The sequence below is a fragment of the Nuphar pumila genome, chromosome 1 (assembly GCF_984573655.1).
Source record: "Nuphar pumila chromosome 1, dmNupPumi1.hap1.1, whole genome shotgun sequence".
In the NCBI taxonomy this organism is placed as follows: Eukaryota; Viridiplantae; Streptophyta; class Magnoliopsida; order Nymphaeales; family Nymphaeaceae; genus Nuphar; species Nuphar pumila.
The window spans coordinates 36,817,012-36,833,894 of NC_143249.1; the positions used below are offsets into that span (position 1 = coordinate 36,817,012).

The following is a 16,883-nucleotide window of genomic DNA, read 5'->3' on the forward strand; positions in this document are numbered from 1 at the left end:
CATGTGCACCTAGATTGCATTCGAAGCACATCACTATTTGGACATGGGGGTGATGCTGCTGATGATGTCTATTTTCTTTGATGATGATGGTCATGTATTGTATCTAAGCCAAACCATTGGTCATGATGTATCATTGAAGTTACCTCAATTTGTACTTTACTAAGCCTAAACATCGTGTCAATTTGTTTATTATTTTTTCTTTCCACCTTTTATGAATTAGTGATTGTGCAAATCATGATGGGACATATTGTTTACATATACAAAGCTTGTAAAATTAATTTACGATAAGACAATCAATATCAAGCAAATCACGATAACATGTTTCATTACAATGAAATCCATTTGCAACTAAGTCACGTTTTATAGTTTACTAAGTCTAAACATCGTGTCAATTTGTTTATTAATTTTCTTTTCTGCCTTTTATGAATCAGTCATTGTGTAAATCGTGATAGGACATATCATTCACATAGACATAGCTCATAAAAGCAAATCATAATAGAAAAAATATTATTATATTATGAAACTTAAAGAATTATGGTTCTAAGTTGATTTGTATTTATCAAGTTACCTAGATTTGTACTTCACCAATAAACATCATGTCAATTTATTTTTTTCTTTCTACTTTTTGCCTTTTATTAGTCATTGTGTAAATTGCGATAAGACAAATCATTGTACATATATTGTATCTGAATTGTTATACCAGATATTGTCCTAGAGCAATTTACACAATGACGTATGTATTGTTGAAGTTAACTTGATTTGTTCTTTACTAAGTCTAAACATCATATCGATTTGTTTATTTTTCTTTTTTGTCATTTATGAATCAGTCATTGTGTAAATTACGATGGAACGTATCGTTCGCTTAGATAAAGCTCGTAAAGGCAAATCGCAATAGGATATTCAAATGGATTTGGTTCGATTATTTTATGAGTTTTGGTGGGATGGCTGTACAACTCATGATGAAACACCTTCTATAAAAAATAAATCATGATCTCTTATAGAACTAGTTGCAAGGCAATTAGAATCAAGCAAATCACGATAGTATGTAGTCTTTATACGTACAAATCATTTCATCCTTTTATCAATGTTTGTGTAAATCGCGATATGAAGACAACTCGTAAAAGCAATTCATAATTTGTGTAGTACACAACGCTAAACGCTTCTTTGATTTTTTTATAAAGGCTGAACATTACAATGATTTGTTCAGTGGCACTTGTGTGTTACACTTATTAAAAAAAGAATTATACATTTATAAAATATCTTGTTACAAAAAAGAATTATAGAATTACAATAAATAAATATCAGGATAAAAAAATCATATAATGTTTATTTAGTGGCACTTGATGACTCAGATGGATTGTTTGCTATAAATCATCTTTTTCTTTTTCTTGGTGGACTCTCTTTCCTCGGTGACCTCTTGGTTCCCTTGATCTTATTATAAACACTGGTCATCATCTCTACCAGTGTATCATATTGTGACCGCATTTGTCTCTGCAAGTTTCTCACCTGCTTTTGTAACTCCTTATTCTTCCTCTCCAATATCTCTAACCTTGTGGCAGAGACTACCTTCTTTTTTGTAAGCTGCGTTCGCTCCTCATCATGTACTGCAACTAAAAGAATCATTGTTGTAGTTGAAGGGACATGACAGACATGTTTTCTATGCTGGGAGACAACATGATGGGGGACAGGAGGGACGCATGGGTTCCCAACATTTTCACGTTGCTTATTTTCAATCTCCAGATTTTCACACATGGGTTCCTAATATTTTTTGAAATAGTTGGAGTCATATTGTCGTTCTTTATAATCATATGCTATGACACAAACACCTCCTTTGTTCCAGCTATCCAATTATTTCCTGAAGTGTTCATGCCAATTCATGTTCCTGGCCCCACCACTATTCATCTTCCTTCTCACTTTCACAGACTGCTTTGGGGTAGGCTGTCTCAAACCAGCTTGTAGGAGAACTCAACTACCATGTTGCAACTCGGCTTCATAATTGCTAAACAGCCAAATATTGCAGCCAAACAGTCTCGCAGCCTGAGCAACAACCTCTTGGTCCTCGTCCTACCCATCTCCATACAGTCTTCACACAACCTGTACATTGGAGATTATGGTTTAGGTATAGACATAATTATTCATGCTAATAAATGCTAAATATTAAAATGATTTATAATAACAAGTGCTAAATATATTACACCGATTGTTACTAATGAGAGTTTTGCATTAAAATGATTTATACTAATGAATGTTACATATTATAACAATTTACAATAACGAATGTTAAATGCTAAAATGATAATGCTTTGTACTAATGAAAAAAAAATCATTACTTAAGAATGCTAATGATTACAACGATTTACACACGATAACGATTTATACTAAGAAATACAAAATCCTGCAATGATCATTACTTAAGAATGCTAACGATTACAATGATTTACACTAATGAAAGTTAAATGATAAAGCGATAACGATTTATACTAAGGAATACAAAATCCTGCAATGATCATTACTTAAGAATGTTAAATATTAGAACAATTTGTACTAACGAAGAGAAAATCTTGCAACAATGTTTACACTACAACAAAGCAATAGATTAGCGACGACTACATTCCGTCGCTAATCCGTCGCTAACATGGTTAGCGACGGATTAGCGACAACGAGGCGACAATATGCTTACGTCGCGAATATTTCGACGCTAACTGGCGACAGAATTATTCCGTCGCCAGGTCCGTCGCTAATTGCGACAGAATAACGAGCGCTATATTCCGTCGCCAATCCGCCGGTACTAAACGGCGACCACGGCTTGGCGACGGATTTACTTCCGTCGCTAGATTAATATAAATAGCGACGGATGGTTCTGTCGCTAATCCGTCGCAAACATGAAAAAAAATTTTAAAAAATTTATTTGAAAATTAAATACCGAGCAATTTCTATTTCCTGTACAATTTATATTTCCTGTAAATAAAAAACAAACCACACAAAAAATTTCATATAACAAGAATCTACAACAATTAATCGTTCCACCTTAAAATTAAGAAGTTTAATTATTTACAATTCAACAATTACAATTAGGAAACATAAAAAAAATAGAACTTCTTCAACACAGTCCTCTAATCATCGCCAAGATTTTGTGCGTCTTCTTGTTCATTGTCTTTATCTGTCCCTTCAGCTCCACTACGCTGATTATCGCTAGCAGCCTACACAAGAAAAGAACAGTCAGTATTGATAAACAAAATATAATGAAATAAATTACACACTATATGTGATTCTATCATGTGCTCATGTGTGATCTAAGGCAATAAACAAACTCTATATGTGATTCTATCATGCTCATATGTGCTCTAAGGCAGACAAAAAGTTATATATATATATATATATATATATATATATATATATATATATATATATATATATATGTGATTCTATCATGCTCATATGTGTGCTAAGGCAGTCAAAAAATTGAATATGTGATTATAGCATGTTCATATGTGTTCTAAGGCATCTAGAAAAACTCTATATGTGATTCTACCATGCTCATATGTGCTTTAAGGCAGGCAAAAAACTATATATGTGATTCGATCATGCTCGTATGTGTGCTAAGGCAGTAAAAAAATTGAATATGTGAATATAGCATGCTCATATGTACTCTAAGGCAGGCAAAGCAAAAATTTTTATATGTGATTCTATCATAAATGATATATAACATGTTCATATGTGTTCTAAGGCAGTAAAAAAACTCTATATGTTATTATAGCATGCTCATATGTGTGCTAAGACAGTCAAAAAACTGAATATGTGATTATAATATGCTCATATGTGTTCTTAGGCAGTCAAAAAACTGAATATGTGATTATAGCATGCTCATATATGTTCTAATGCAGTCAAAAAAACTTTATATGTGATTCTATCATGCTCATATGTGTTCTTAGGCAGGCAAAAAAACTTTATATGTGATTATAGCATGCTCATATGTGCTCTAATGCAATAAAAAAACTCTATATGTTATTATAGCATGCTCATATGTGCTCTAAGGCAGTCAAAAAACTGAATATGTGATTATAACATGCTCATATGTGTTCTTAGGCAGTCAAAAAACTGAATATGTGATTATAGCATGCTCATATGTGTTCTAATGCAGTCAAAAAAACTTTATATGTGATTCTATCATGCTCATATATGCTCTAAGGCAGACAAAAAGTTATATATATATATATATATATATATGTGATTCTATCATGCTCATATGTGTGCTAAGGCAGTCAAAAAATTGAATATGTGATTATAGCATGTTCATATGTGTTCTAAGGCATCTAGAAAAACTCTATATGTGATTCTACCATGCTCAGATGTGCTTTAAGGCAGGCAAAAAACTATATATGTGATTCGATCATGCTCGTATGTGTGCTAAGGCAGTCAAAAAATTGAATATGTGATTATAGCATGTTCATATGTGTTCTAAGGAATCTAGAAAAACTCTATATGTGATTCTACCATGCTCATATGTGCTTTAAGGCATGCAAAAAACTATATATGTGATTCGATCATGCTCGTATGTGTGCTAAGGCAGTAAAAAAATTGAATATGTGATTATAGCATGCTCATATGTGCTCTAAGGCAGGCAAAGCAAAAAAATTTATATGTGATTCTATCATAAATTATATATAGCATGTTCATATGTGTTCTAAGGCAGTAAAAAAACTCTATATGTTATTATAGCATGCTCATATGTGTGCTAAGGCAGTCAAAAAAACTGAATATGTGATTATAATATGCTCATATGTGTTCTTAGGCAGTCAAAAAACTATATATGTGATTCTAGCATGCTCATATGTGTTCTAATGCAGTCAAAAAAACTTTATATGTGATTCTATCATGCTCATATGTGTTTTTAGGCAGGCAAAAAAACTTTATATGTGATTATAGCATGCTCATATGTGCTCTAATGCAATAAAAAAACTCTATATGTTATTATAGCATGCTCATATGTGCTCTAAGGCAGTCAAAAAACTGAATATGTGATTATAACATGCTCATGTGTTTTTAGGTAGGCAAAAAGTTATATATGTGATTCGATTATGCTCATATGTGTTCTAAGGCAGACAAAAAACTGAATATGTGATTATACCTGAGAGGGACCTGGAATCGAAGATCCCCTATCCTGAACAGCGGCCTTGATCTCATTTCAGAGAAAGGGGGCGACGGTGTATTGGAAGTAGTTATTCAGTGATTCATTAATGATCTCGCGTACATCATCACTGGAAAGAATAGTTGGCTGCTTGGAGCTTATGTCGGCGCAAGAAGTCGATGAGCCGTAACTGGAAGAACCAATAACTGGTGAAGTGTTCATATTACTCCCAAACCCGAACACGCGACCTTTTTTGGGTTCACCTGTTGCAGTCACCCATGCTGTAGGATCAAATGATGGATGTTGAGTAGCGTCATCGCCATATCGCTCTACCATCTGTTGCTCATATGCCTCCTACAAAATAATGTTTAAAGTATTCATTAATAATTAATGATAACATTATGATAACTTGCATATATATTGCAATGATTATTAATAGAATTAATACATACCATTGTCGTTCTCGCCTTCTCTGATACGAAGACTCCCGTAGTCTTCCGTTTATGTGTTTCTACAAACACATCTTTATATGGTACACTGCCTCCTTTTTCTGCTTCCTGCGAAGTTAAATGACAAAAGATTTACTACACAAGTTTGCAACAATACTTATAAAATTAATATTATATATTGATGAGTTACCATTTTCTTTAAGTGGCTCCCAAATGTCTTAGATCCACCTGTGTGTAGATGGGCTTTGGGCATCTTCGATCGATTTTGTGCAGCCTTCGCAAAACGATTTCTAAATGCATCTCCCGCCCACTTATCGCACATTTCATCCCAATAATCTCTCCTGATAGTAATAGGACCATGGCTCTTCCACAGTAATGGATCATCTACTACGCCAGATGCTTTTTTTGCTGTAGTCTTCATAGTGTGCAGCATGTCTGCAAATCGATTGACAGCCACCTTCTGCCACACCTTCCTTGCATCATTTTCTTCCACCGTAGTTGCGAAGCGATTCGAAGCCTACAAATATTTTCAGTCATTCTGTAGACATTGCTTAAATAAATTAACTATGAAACACATTAACTATGAGGAACAACTGTATACCATGAATGAGGACCACAATCTGTCTAACACCTCCTTTGGGTACTCTTTCCATTGAGCAACTGGTCCTGGTAGATGTTGAAGAAGTGAATTCCTAATCTCTCGTACTACTTCTTGTGGCTCAAACCTTGTGTTGCACATGAATTGTTACACAGTAAATATCAATATAAAATATTTAAAAGATATGCAATAATTGAAAACAAAATACTTACGGTCGATTATCGATATACACTATTCGAATGAGTCTTCTTGTGCCAGCCTGAGAAGACCCTGTTTCCTGTGTTGGCTCTTGACTTGTGTGATCAACTGGTGTAGGTGGGTCGTGTACAGGCGCAACATCATCTGTAAAAAAATACATTAGAAATTCTCAGAATGCGCATTTGAACTAATCAAGCATCCAATTAGTTATATGATATACCTATCACAGGAGCCCGTGAAGATGAAGGCTGAGCCTGGCTACTACTGAATGAGCGACCACTATAACCTCCACGAACCATATTCTAACAAATAACATATGTCATACAATACATTCAAATAATTCACATCAAGTATTACAATGCATTCAAGTCATTCACATCAAGCATTGCAATGCATTCAAATAATTCAAATCATTCACATCAAGTATTGCACTAATTCAAATCATTCGTTGCATAAATTATAATACATTCAGATAATTGAAATCATTCACATCAAGTATTACAATGTATTCGAATCATTCATATCAAGTATTACAATACATTCAAATAAAATTTTTAATCATTCACACCAAGTATTGCAATACAACTCACATCAAGTATTACAATGCATTTAAATAGAGGTTTGTAGTATAAGATTTTGCTCACTAGTTTGAGAATTCTTCCTCGTCACTAGTTTGACTTTCTTCTTCTTCTTCTTCATTGTTTGCTCATTCACTTGGTACATCATTTGGATCACATTCCTCTATGAATGTTTCATCGGCCAATGGAGATATGACATGCATATCATGCGCAACATCGTGACCATAAGCGAAGTCATAGACATCATCTGATTGATAGTAATCACTGTCTTCAGCTAACTCATCTTCCTGTAACTGATCATACTCAGGGTATAGTTTAGATTTCACCTTGCAAATTGCCCACCATTCATTTCTATCTGACTTTTTTATACTCGGATATGAAGTATAATAAACTTGTTGAGCTTGCGAGGCTAATATAAATGGTTCATATGTTCCAAACCTGGATTTATGATTCACTTCCACAATGCCTGAAGCTTTGTCGAGTCTTGTTGCAGTTGGATCAAACCAATGACACTTGAATATCGTAACCCTGTTATTCATGCCTAAGTAAGTCAACTCCATTATTTCCTCTATAACACCGTAGTAATCATGTTCATTTTCACCGTAGCTGCTACCCTTGACACACACGCCACTATTTATCGTTGATTTGTTTATACCGTAGTCTTTTGTATGGAATCAATAACCATTTACGATATACCCGTTGTAGCATTGCACAACTTTGGTCGGACCATTTTCTAAATCACATATTCCTTGATCTTTAACATCACCATGGAGAACCTACGCACAGACATAAACAATGATTGTGATCACGATCAATTAAGTAACTTGGTGTTGTTTATAAGTACAAAATTTATGTTAGCTTCTTTACCAACAGTTTCAACCACTCCACAAACTTAGTTTCACGTTATTTTTGTACTTCTGCATCAGTGAGATGTGAAACTTCGCTTTGCAACTCCAGATCAAATCGTCTGCAAACCACAAATACTTATATTACCGAGCCATGTATCCACATATAGAACATAAAAGGATTTATAATTAAGTTGCATATACATATACTTACTCGATGTATGGGTCGATCGCTGAACAATTAAAAAGAATATAGATGTGTGCTGCATCTTGCTCTCGATCTGTCAATAGCCTTGATCGGCAACTACCAAATGCATGCCCAAGTGGTTGAAATATCGACAGCTTGTCAGCTACAGTTACTTGTTCTCCATCATCGTTACGGGGCGGGCATGTGTAACGTGTTGGAATATGAGGTTCGAAGTACATAGATGAGAAATTTGAAATCTCTTCTAAAGTGTACGCCTCACAAATAGAGCCTTCTACTCTTGCTTTATTACGAACCTTTTTTTTTAGGTCGAACATGCATCTGACAAGAATATACATTTCAAATTTTAAATATCTGTCATTAAAGAGACAAATATAAAAAAACATATACCTTTCAAATGGGTACATCCATCGATAATGCACAGGGCCACCAACCCTTAGTTCATATGGCAGATGTATGATCAAATGTTCCATAACATCGAAAAATGCTGGCGGAAATATCTTTTCTAACAGACAAACAGTGGTGATGACAGAGTCCTCGAGATTCTTAACATCTGATACAATGACCTCCGATGCGCACAATGTTCTGAAAAATCCGCTCAACTCAGACAATACCCCCCATATAGGTTTGTCTAACATATCATGGAATGCTAGGGGTATCAATCGTTGCATAAAGATATGACAATCATGGCTCTTCAACCCATATAACTGTCCATTGTCAATCTTCACAGCCCGAGCAATGTTAGAGACATATCCATTTGGAAATCTCAGTTGTCTCAACCATTGACATACATGTTTTATTTGATCAGGTCCGAGCACATACTTCGCCTTTGGTTTCAGTACTTTGCCATTATACTCTTTGAGTTCCAATTCTAGTCTTTTACATATTAATTTTAAATCCATACGGGCCTTCGGATTATCCTTCGTTTTTCCTTTAATATTCATTACTGTATTGAACACATTATCAAACACATTTTTCTCTACATGCATCACATCCAAATTATGTCGTATCAATAGGGTTGTCCAATACAGTAGTTCCCAAAAAATAGATTTTTTCGTCCAATTGTGATCCTTCCCAAATCCACGGAAGGGTGTAGGACTGCGGGCATCTGTTAATACATCTGGAAAGTATCACAATCTTCTTAGAATCTCTATGCCGGACAATCTTGAGGATGGACCTTCCGTTTCAGTTGTGCCTGCTTTAAATGCATTCTTTTGACGTCGGAACGGATGATCGCTGGGTAGAAATCGATGATGACACTCAAACCAGCAAGGCTTCCTTCCATGCCTCAATCTAAAAGCTTTGGAATCCTCCATGCAGTACGGACAAGCCAACCTCCCATGTGTGCTCCAACCAGATAACATACCATATGCAGGGAAGTCACTGATTGTCCATAGAACAGCGGCCTTCATGTTGAAATTTTGTTTTTTGTGGGCATCATACGTGGTAACACAGTCATCCCACAGTACTTTTAATTCATCAATCAATGGCCTTAGATATACATCAAGATTTTGGCCAGGTGAGGTCAGACCAGGGATCAACAGAGACAAGAAAAGATTTGGACGTTTCATACACAAGCTTGGTGGAAGGTTGTATGGAGTTACAAATACTGGCCAGCATGAGTATGGAGTTGATCTACCCCCAAATGGATTAAATCCATCTGTACATAGACCGAGTCTAACATTTCGCACTTCCATTGCGAAGTTCTGATGAGTACGATCAAAGTGCTTCCAAGCTTCAGCGTCAACAGGATGCATGATCTTGTTTTCATCGTGTCGAACTTTATTTGCATGCCATCTCATGTGTTTAGCTGTCCTTAAAGACATATACAATCGCTGCAATCTAGGAGTGATAGAAAAGTAGCGGAGCGACTTGTATGAAACTTCCTTTGATCTCGTGCTACCATTGCCTCTTGTCTTTGGCTTGAACCGATGATGCCCACATGACGGGCATGATATGTCGTTTTCCTGCTCCTTGAAATACAACATGCAGTGATTTGGACAAACATCAATCTTTTTGTAACCCATACCTAGAGCGTTGACCATAACTTTCACACGATAGAAATTTTGTGGCAATTTCTCATCTTTAGGCAACATACTCTTCACAATCATGCACAAACGGTCAAAACATGATTGCCTCAAATTATACTCAGACTTCAAATTCATTAGTTGAAGAACTGCAGACAAGATAGTGTGACTCTCACAACCGTTCCAAAGTGGCTCATCAGCATCTCTAAGTAAATCATAAAATCTACTAGCTGCATCGTTTGGTGATTCTTCATCTATGGCAGTTCTTACATCACTAGAACTCATAGCAGAACCCAGTTCTGTTCCTGCGGCATCAAATATCAAATTCGTATATGGATTATCGTGCACCACATTCACCCGTGCATCAAAATCGTTTCTAAATTCTTCTCCATGAAACGTCCAGTTCTGATAATCACTCACAAAACCCTTCCTGTATAGGTGATGTCTAACGCCATGAGGTTCTACAAATCGATTATTCTTACAAATCTTGCAGGGACACCTAATCCAACCTGTGGGATCTACTGTACTGACACTTGCCGTTGCAAATTCAATAAAACTGTCAACACCATCCATATATTCATGCGATAACTCATTGTCCACTATCCTACGGTACATCCATTCACGGTTTGCAGTCATTTTGTCGTATGATGTTGCGAATAGTATCCTAACCAGTTAAAAGAGAACCATCAGAATGCTATGATGAAGAAAATATCAAATTTATCATGCAATATATGATGTCATACAATTACAAGAATTATGATGCATGCATTGATAACTTAATATTTTCATGTGCAAACTATTCATGACACGATACATTCATTTGAAGCATGCTTTCAGTATACAATTTCACATGGTAGACATAATCAAATTGAAAGTAACTACATGTAAGCATGGATACAATCACATCAAACATTGCAATACATCGAAATAATTCATATCAAACAAATCTCAAACATGTACCTGCAGCAAACACACTTTAATATCCCACTAACTACTACCATGCCTAGCATGGACTCCGTACTCCAAAAATAAGAACACTTCCATATTCATACATTAAAATCATGCTCAGCATGATCTCCGAACTCCAACAAAGCAGTCCTAGATATCAACAACTAAGTGAGTGTGTGAACAATAAAGTGTTACATTCAATAAATTAAATAACATGTGATGCGCTTGCATCACTTACTCACCACGGGTATTTACCCGATTTGCATTATTTTTGTCACTTACTTACCACGGGTGGCGGGGCACAAGCGAGTTCCGTTGAGAAATCTGCACAAAAAAAAATGATGTTTTAAAATGAAGTCACCATGAAAAAAAACTCACTCTAAACAAATGATTTATAAAGGTAACTATTTAGTTACAGGAGGTGAATCAAATACCATGAAAAAAAATGGTATCTCACTCTAAACAAATGATTTATAAAGGTAACTATTTAGTTACAGGAGGTTCATAGATTTTGAAAACATTCATAAACATGATTTGCGAATGTCGTATTATATTTGCGAACGTACGTTGAAAAAACTAGTTAAAAGAGATTCACATATTTTAGGTGAAATTTGCAAAAATGATTTGCGACAATCATATCATATTGGCATACATACGATGAGAAACATAGTTAAAAGAGGTTTGCAGATTTTTGATGACATTCACAAACATGATTTGCGACAATTGTACCATATTTACAGTCGTACCTCAAGAGTGTTTATTTAAAAAAGGTTCACATTTTGAACGACATTCACAAAAATGATTTGCGACGATCATACCATATTGGTGGACATACGTTTTGGAGTATATGTTAACACATTTTGGGTGATGCAAAAAACTATTTGGGAAGGTCATACCATATTTTCGAGCATACGTCAAGAGTGCTTAATTAAAGAAGGTTTACATATTTTGTGTAATGTTCACAAAAATAATTTACGATAATCATACTATATTTAATTGCAGAACAAAAATATCTTTAAAAAGTCGAGAATAAGAGGATTTTGGCAAATTGTTAAAACATTTCAGAGAGAATGCACCATTTTGAAACACTTTATTGACCCCCGGACAAGGCAAGGGGTTGACCCCCGGCCGGACATTAAAAGGGGTTGACCCCCTGCCGGACAAGGCAGGGGGTTGACCCCTGGCTGGACACGGCAGGGGGTCGATCCCGGCCGGACACGGCAGGGGGTTGACCCCCTGCCGGACACGGCGGGGGGTCGACCCCCTACCAGGTTTGACCCCCGGTCGGACACGGCAGGGGGTCGACCCCCTACCAGGGTTGACCCCCGGCCGGACACGGCAAGGGGTCGACCCCCTACCGGGGTCGACCGCCTGGCGGAGTCGACCCCCTGCCGGAAAACGCAGGGGGTCGACCCCCAATCCATTTAACGGTGAAATACCTGCGGTTGCTCCGGGCAGCAGCGGCGACAATGGAAGGTTGACGGAGATCGACTTCCGACGAACGGTGGGGGCCGGCAGAGAGGTCGACGGGATGTATAGGGCGGCCGAAGGAAGAAGGCGGCAGGAGGGAGAGGGCGGCGGGCGGGAGCAGCAAAAGGAGAAAGGAAAAAGAGGGTTGGGATTAGGGGTAATGCGACATTTAGCGACGGCTTAGCGACAGATTAATTCCGTCGCTAAGCCATCGTAATTCAAAAAACGAAAAGGCGACAGAAAATATTCCGTCACCTAGGCCGTCGCTATGTTGCGACGGAATTTTAGCCGTCGCAATTCTGTCGCTAACTGCCGTATTTATTGCGACAAAATATTCTCTCGCACAATCCGTCGCTACTTAGCGACGGATTTTGCGAGGGAATATAATCTGTCGCTAGTTTCGTAAAATTCTACAAATATAGCGACGAATTCATTTCTCTCGTTAATACGTCGCTAAGTAGCGACGATATAACTCCGTCGCTAAATTCCGTCGCTAATCAACTGTTTTTTTGTAGTGTTACTTAAGAATGCTAAACATTTCAACGATTTATACTAATGAATGATAAATGCTGAAATGATTGTAAATGATTTTAAACCATTTACCTCATTTAATTGTAGACCATCTAAAATAAACTTAGCATTATCTTCCTTGATATTTATTTCAACCCACTGGCCAATCTTTGGAAAATGATAAATCATAGGGTCACACTGAGGATGCAAAACAACAATATGCTCCCACAACCAGGCCTATAAAATCAATATATTAGTAAGACTATAACCTTTAACGATCTTAGTCTAAAACAAAAAAATATATAATAAACAATTACCTAGATAAATGGCCAAAATCCTGCGATGATTTTTGTACCCTTACTCGTACGATAAAGTTGACTATATAACTGTGCAAGCATAGCAGTACCCCATGCATATTTATCGACTTTATCTAAGTCTTCCAAGAATTATAGCCACAGGTAACTTATCCTTGAACCAGACAAATCAGAAAATAAAGTAAGTCCAAAAAAATAAAGAAGAAAGCCGTGCAACTCTTGGTCAGCTCTTTTATATGCACATGTAGCGGACCAACCTTTCCATTTATTACGGAAAGAATAAACTTTCATCAATGTAGAATTGCTTCCACCAGAAATACATTACCTTCAGTTCTCCATCAACATTCCTAGAAGGGCCATGCACTTGTCTCTTGTGGTATAGTTTGAATCCCGTAATAGGACATCACGTTTATGGCACTTAAGGCCCGTAATCCGTGCCACATCTTATAGGGTCATGGTTATCTCAAAAGAATCAAACTGAAATGTGTTCGTCTTATTATTTCACTTATTTACCAGGTGGGTCATGGTGTTCCAACACATTTCAAAATAATGCTGGTTCAGAAGGCCTCCGAAGTGCATATTTCGTAATCGATCCTTTTGATATTTGCTCAGTTGTCCATACCATGATAGAACTACAGACCATTGATATCTCTCTCTGAGCTTTTTACTTGGTGCTCTACTTCTCTTTTGACATCCCTGTAACATAAAACAACATATTATTCATATCAAATCAAAATTAGTCTCATTTGTACTTCTACACATTGTTGTACACAGTAATCGTTATGAATAATAATCGTTGCACATTCGCAATCACAACAATCACTATACATAGTAATCGCTATCATAGTAATTGATATACATAATCATACCTATAACAGTAAATCGTTTACAGTAATCACTATACTTAGTAATCGCTATATATAGTAATCGCTATCACATTAATCGCTATACATAGTAATCGCTATCACAGTAATCGCTATCACAGTAAATCGTGACAGAGATGATCAATTTACATACCTTGATCACACTTTTCTCCTCTCCATCCCTCCCTCCATCCTCTGCCTTTCTTCTTCCTTCCTTCGCTCATTCGCCTTCCTCGTCTGCTTTTTAATTTCTTCCTTCCTTTCCATCTCCTTCTCTTCCTCCTTCTGCTTTTTCCTTTTCCTTTCCTTCTCTTCCTCCTTTTGCTTCTTTCTTTCCCTTTTCTTCTCTTTCTCCTCCTCCTCCTGCTTTTTCCTTTCCCTTTTCTTCTCTTTCTCCTCCTCCTCCTACTTTTTTCTTTCTCTTTTCTTCTCTTCCTCCTCCTACTTTTTCCTTTCCCTTTCCTTATCTTCCTCGTCCTCCTTCTCTTTTCTTTGCCTTTCTTTCTCTTTCTCGTCCTCCTTCTCCTTCCTTTACCTTTCCTTCTCTTCCTCGTCCTCTTTCTCTTCCCCATCCTGATGCTTCTTTCTTTGCCTTTCCTCTTCCATCTTCATCATTTGTCTTTCCTTCTCTTCCTCCTCATTCTTCAATTGCCTTTCTTTCTCTTTTTCCTCCTTATTCTTTCTTTGCCTTTCCCTCTCCTCCTCCCCTTTCTTCATTTTCCTTTGCTTTTCATGCTCCTCCTTCTTCCTTTGCCATTGCCTTTCCTTCTCCTCCTCCTTCTTCATTTGCCTTTTCTTTCTTTGCTTTTCATTCTCCTCCTCCTTCTTCTTTTCTTTTTCTTCTCTTCACCATCCTTCTTCTTCTTCACCTTTAGATCTTCCTCATGCTTCCTTTGCTCTTCAACCTCAATATCTGATGGATAATGCTCCGCATTATACAATTCCAACGCTTTGTCCCTGTCTTTATCATTCTCAATCTTCATTATATTTTAGTACCTTTCATAACGCTCATATAGATGAGACTGGCGGATAATTTCTCTAATAGTCATCCCATCGAACGACGGAGGATTTCTTATCTGACGAGCTTTATATATTGCTAACCTGCACAATACATAAATTTAACCACATCATTATATGTTACAACTGCCTCCCCAAGTATATAATAATATAAATTACCCCATTCGTTAAACAATCACCAACATTACAAATCGTCACAATATTTGGCTTTATAAGTAAACATCGTTGTAAGATTTAGCAAACTTAAGTACAAATCGAGGTAACTTCATAAATACACATCGCTATTGCTTCAAACTTACAAATTATTGTAGAAATCACAACCTTCATAAGTATATATTGTTGTAATATTTAGGCTTTATACGTAAACATTGTTGTACGATTTATCAAACTTAAATACAAATCGTGGTAATTTCATTAAATCGTTACTGCATCGAACATACAAATCACTACTACATTAAATGTATAAATCATTGTTGCATTCCAACGTACAAATCGTTGTAGAAATTTAGCCTTCATAAGTACATATCATTGAAATGTTTGGTCTTTATAAGAACAAATCATGCTAACTATTTTTTGATGCCCAGAAGGTGGATAAGTATAAATAAATTTGTTTCAATATGAAAATAGGTGTTATTTAGCATGAATCGTACAACCAGTTGTAAGATTTAGCATTCATTTTTACAAATTGATTTATTTACATAACAAAACCTTACACGAAACTCACCTAAATGATACGAGTTTTGGTAATATGATAGTGGAGGAGAAACGCTCAGAAGGTAGATACAGCCAAAGGTGGCAACGATGCTGCCACTGCGCAGACGATGACAAAGGATGCTCTGGCGGCAATAGACGATGACATACAGTGCTTCGACGACAACAAAGGGTGCTCTGGTGGCAGCAAACGACGGCAAATGATGCATCATCAAAGAGAGCTCTTGTTACAGCAGATGGTGCAAAAGTTTACTACTTAGAGCGAAAATGAAATGTTTGGAGTTTGAAGAGTTAACATCATCCTCGACTTTTTGAATGGAGAACATTTTTGTCCTTTTCTCGAACCGTCGTTTCCCTTTTTTGGATGAAGGACATTTTTGTCCTTTTCTCAAACCATCATTTCATGGCGAGAATGGTGGGAAAGGGTACTTAAGTCTTTGCAATCACACTAAACTTTGATGCTAAGTGATGTTAACACACACGGGGATACAAGCCCCACGTGCTTATATATGTGGCGCTCATTCGAACCCTCGAACACGCACTGTAGCAAACATTGCATTTTTGGGGGGAGGGAGGGGGGCATATAACCTGCTTTGCTTTTCCATACACCCCTCTCCTTTTTCTCCCTTGTTCATCTGGCACGTACCCTTCCCTTTTTCTCTCACTTCACTCTCACTGCCTCTCACCTTTTCACGAGCACCACCACCCACATGCTACTGTCGAACTATTCACACTGTTGACCATTGTGACTTCGACGCCGACCAACTGATGGGCCACCCTCCCTATTGCGTCCTCCCTCTCTCAAGTTGCTTCTCATGCCCAACTGTTGCTACATCTCCTTTTGGCCACTGTCCTCCTTTTCAGCCATTGTTCGACCATCGTTGGCCACTTCCCTTCGACTTCCTCTCTCTCTCTCACATCTCTCTCCCTCTTTAGTTCAGTAGTGAAGGAGGAAGAGGGAGGAAAAAGGAAGAGGAAGAAAAGAAAAGAAGTGAATGCCCCATTCTCTCTCTCTCTCTCTC

At 37.0% G+C, this 16,883-nt stretch overlaps 1 long non-coding RNA gene across 2 annotated transcripts; it reads right to left on the reverse strand.

Annotated features, from left to right (window-relative positions):
• Window positions 1–2,965: 2,965 nt before the first annotated feature.
• LOC149848700 (uncharacterized) lies at window positions 2,966–11,287 on the reverse strand. Of its 2 annotated transcripts, none has more exons than XR_016433057.1 (2): window positions 11,263–11,287; window positions 2,966–3,200 (listed from the first exon to the last, which is right to left on the reverse strand). It is a non-coding gene; the product is annotated as an uncharacterized LOC149848700 (long non-coding RNA). The 2 variants fall into 2 exon arrangements; XR_016433056.1 differs by lacking the exon at window positions 11,263–11,287 and adding an exon at window positions 5,129–5,212.
• Between the last annotated feature and the right edge of the window lie 5,596 nt (window positions 11,288–16,883).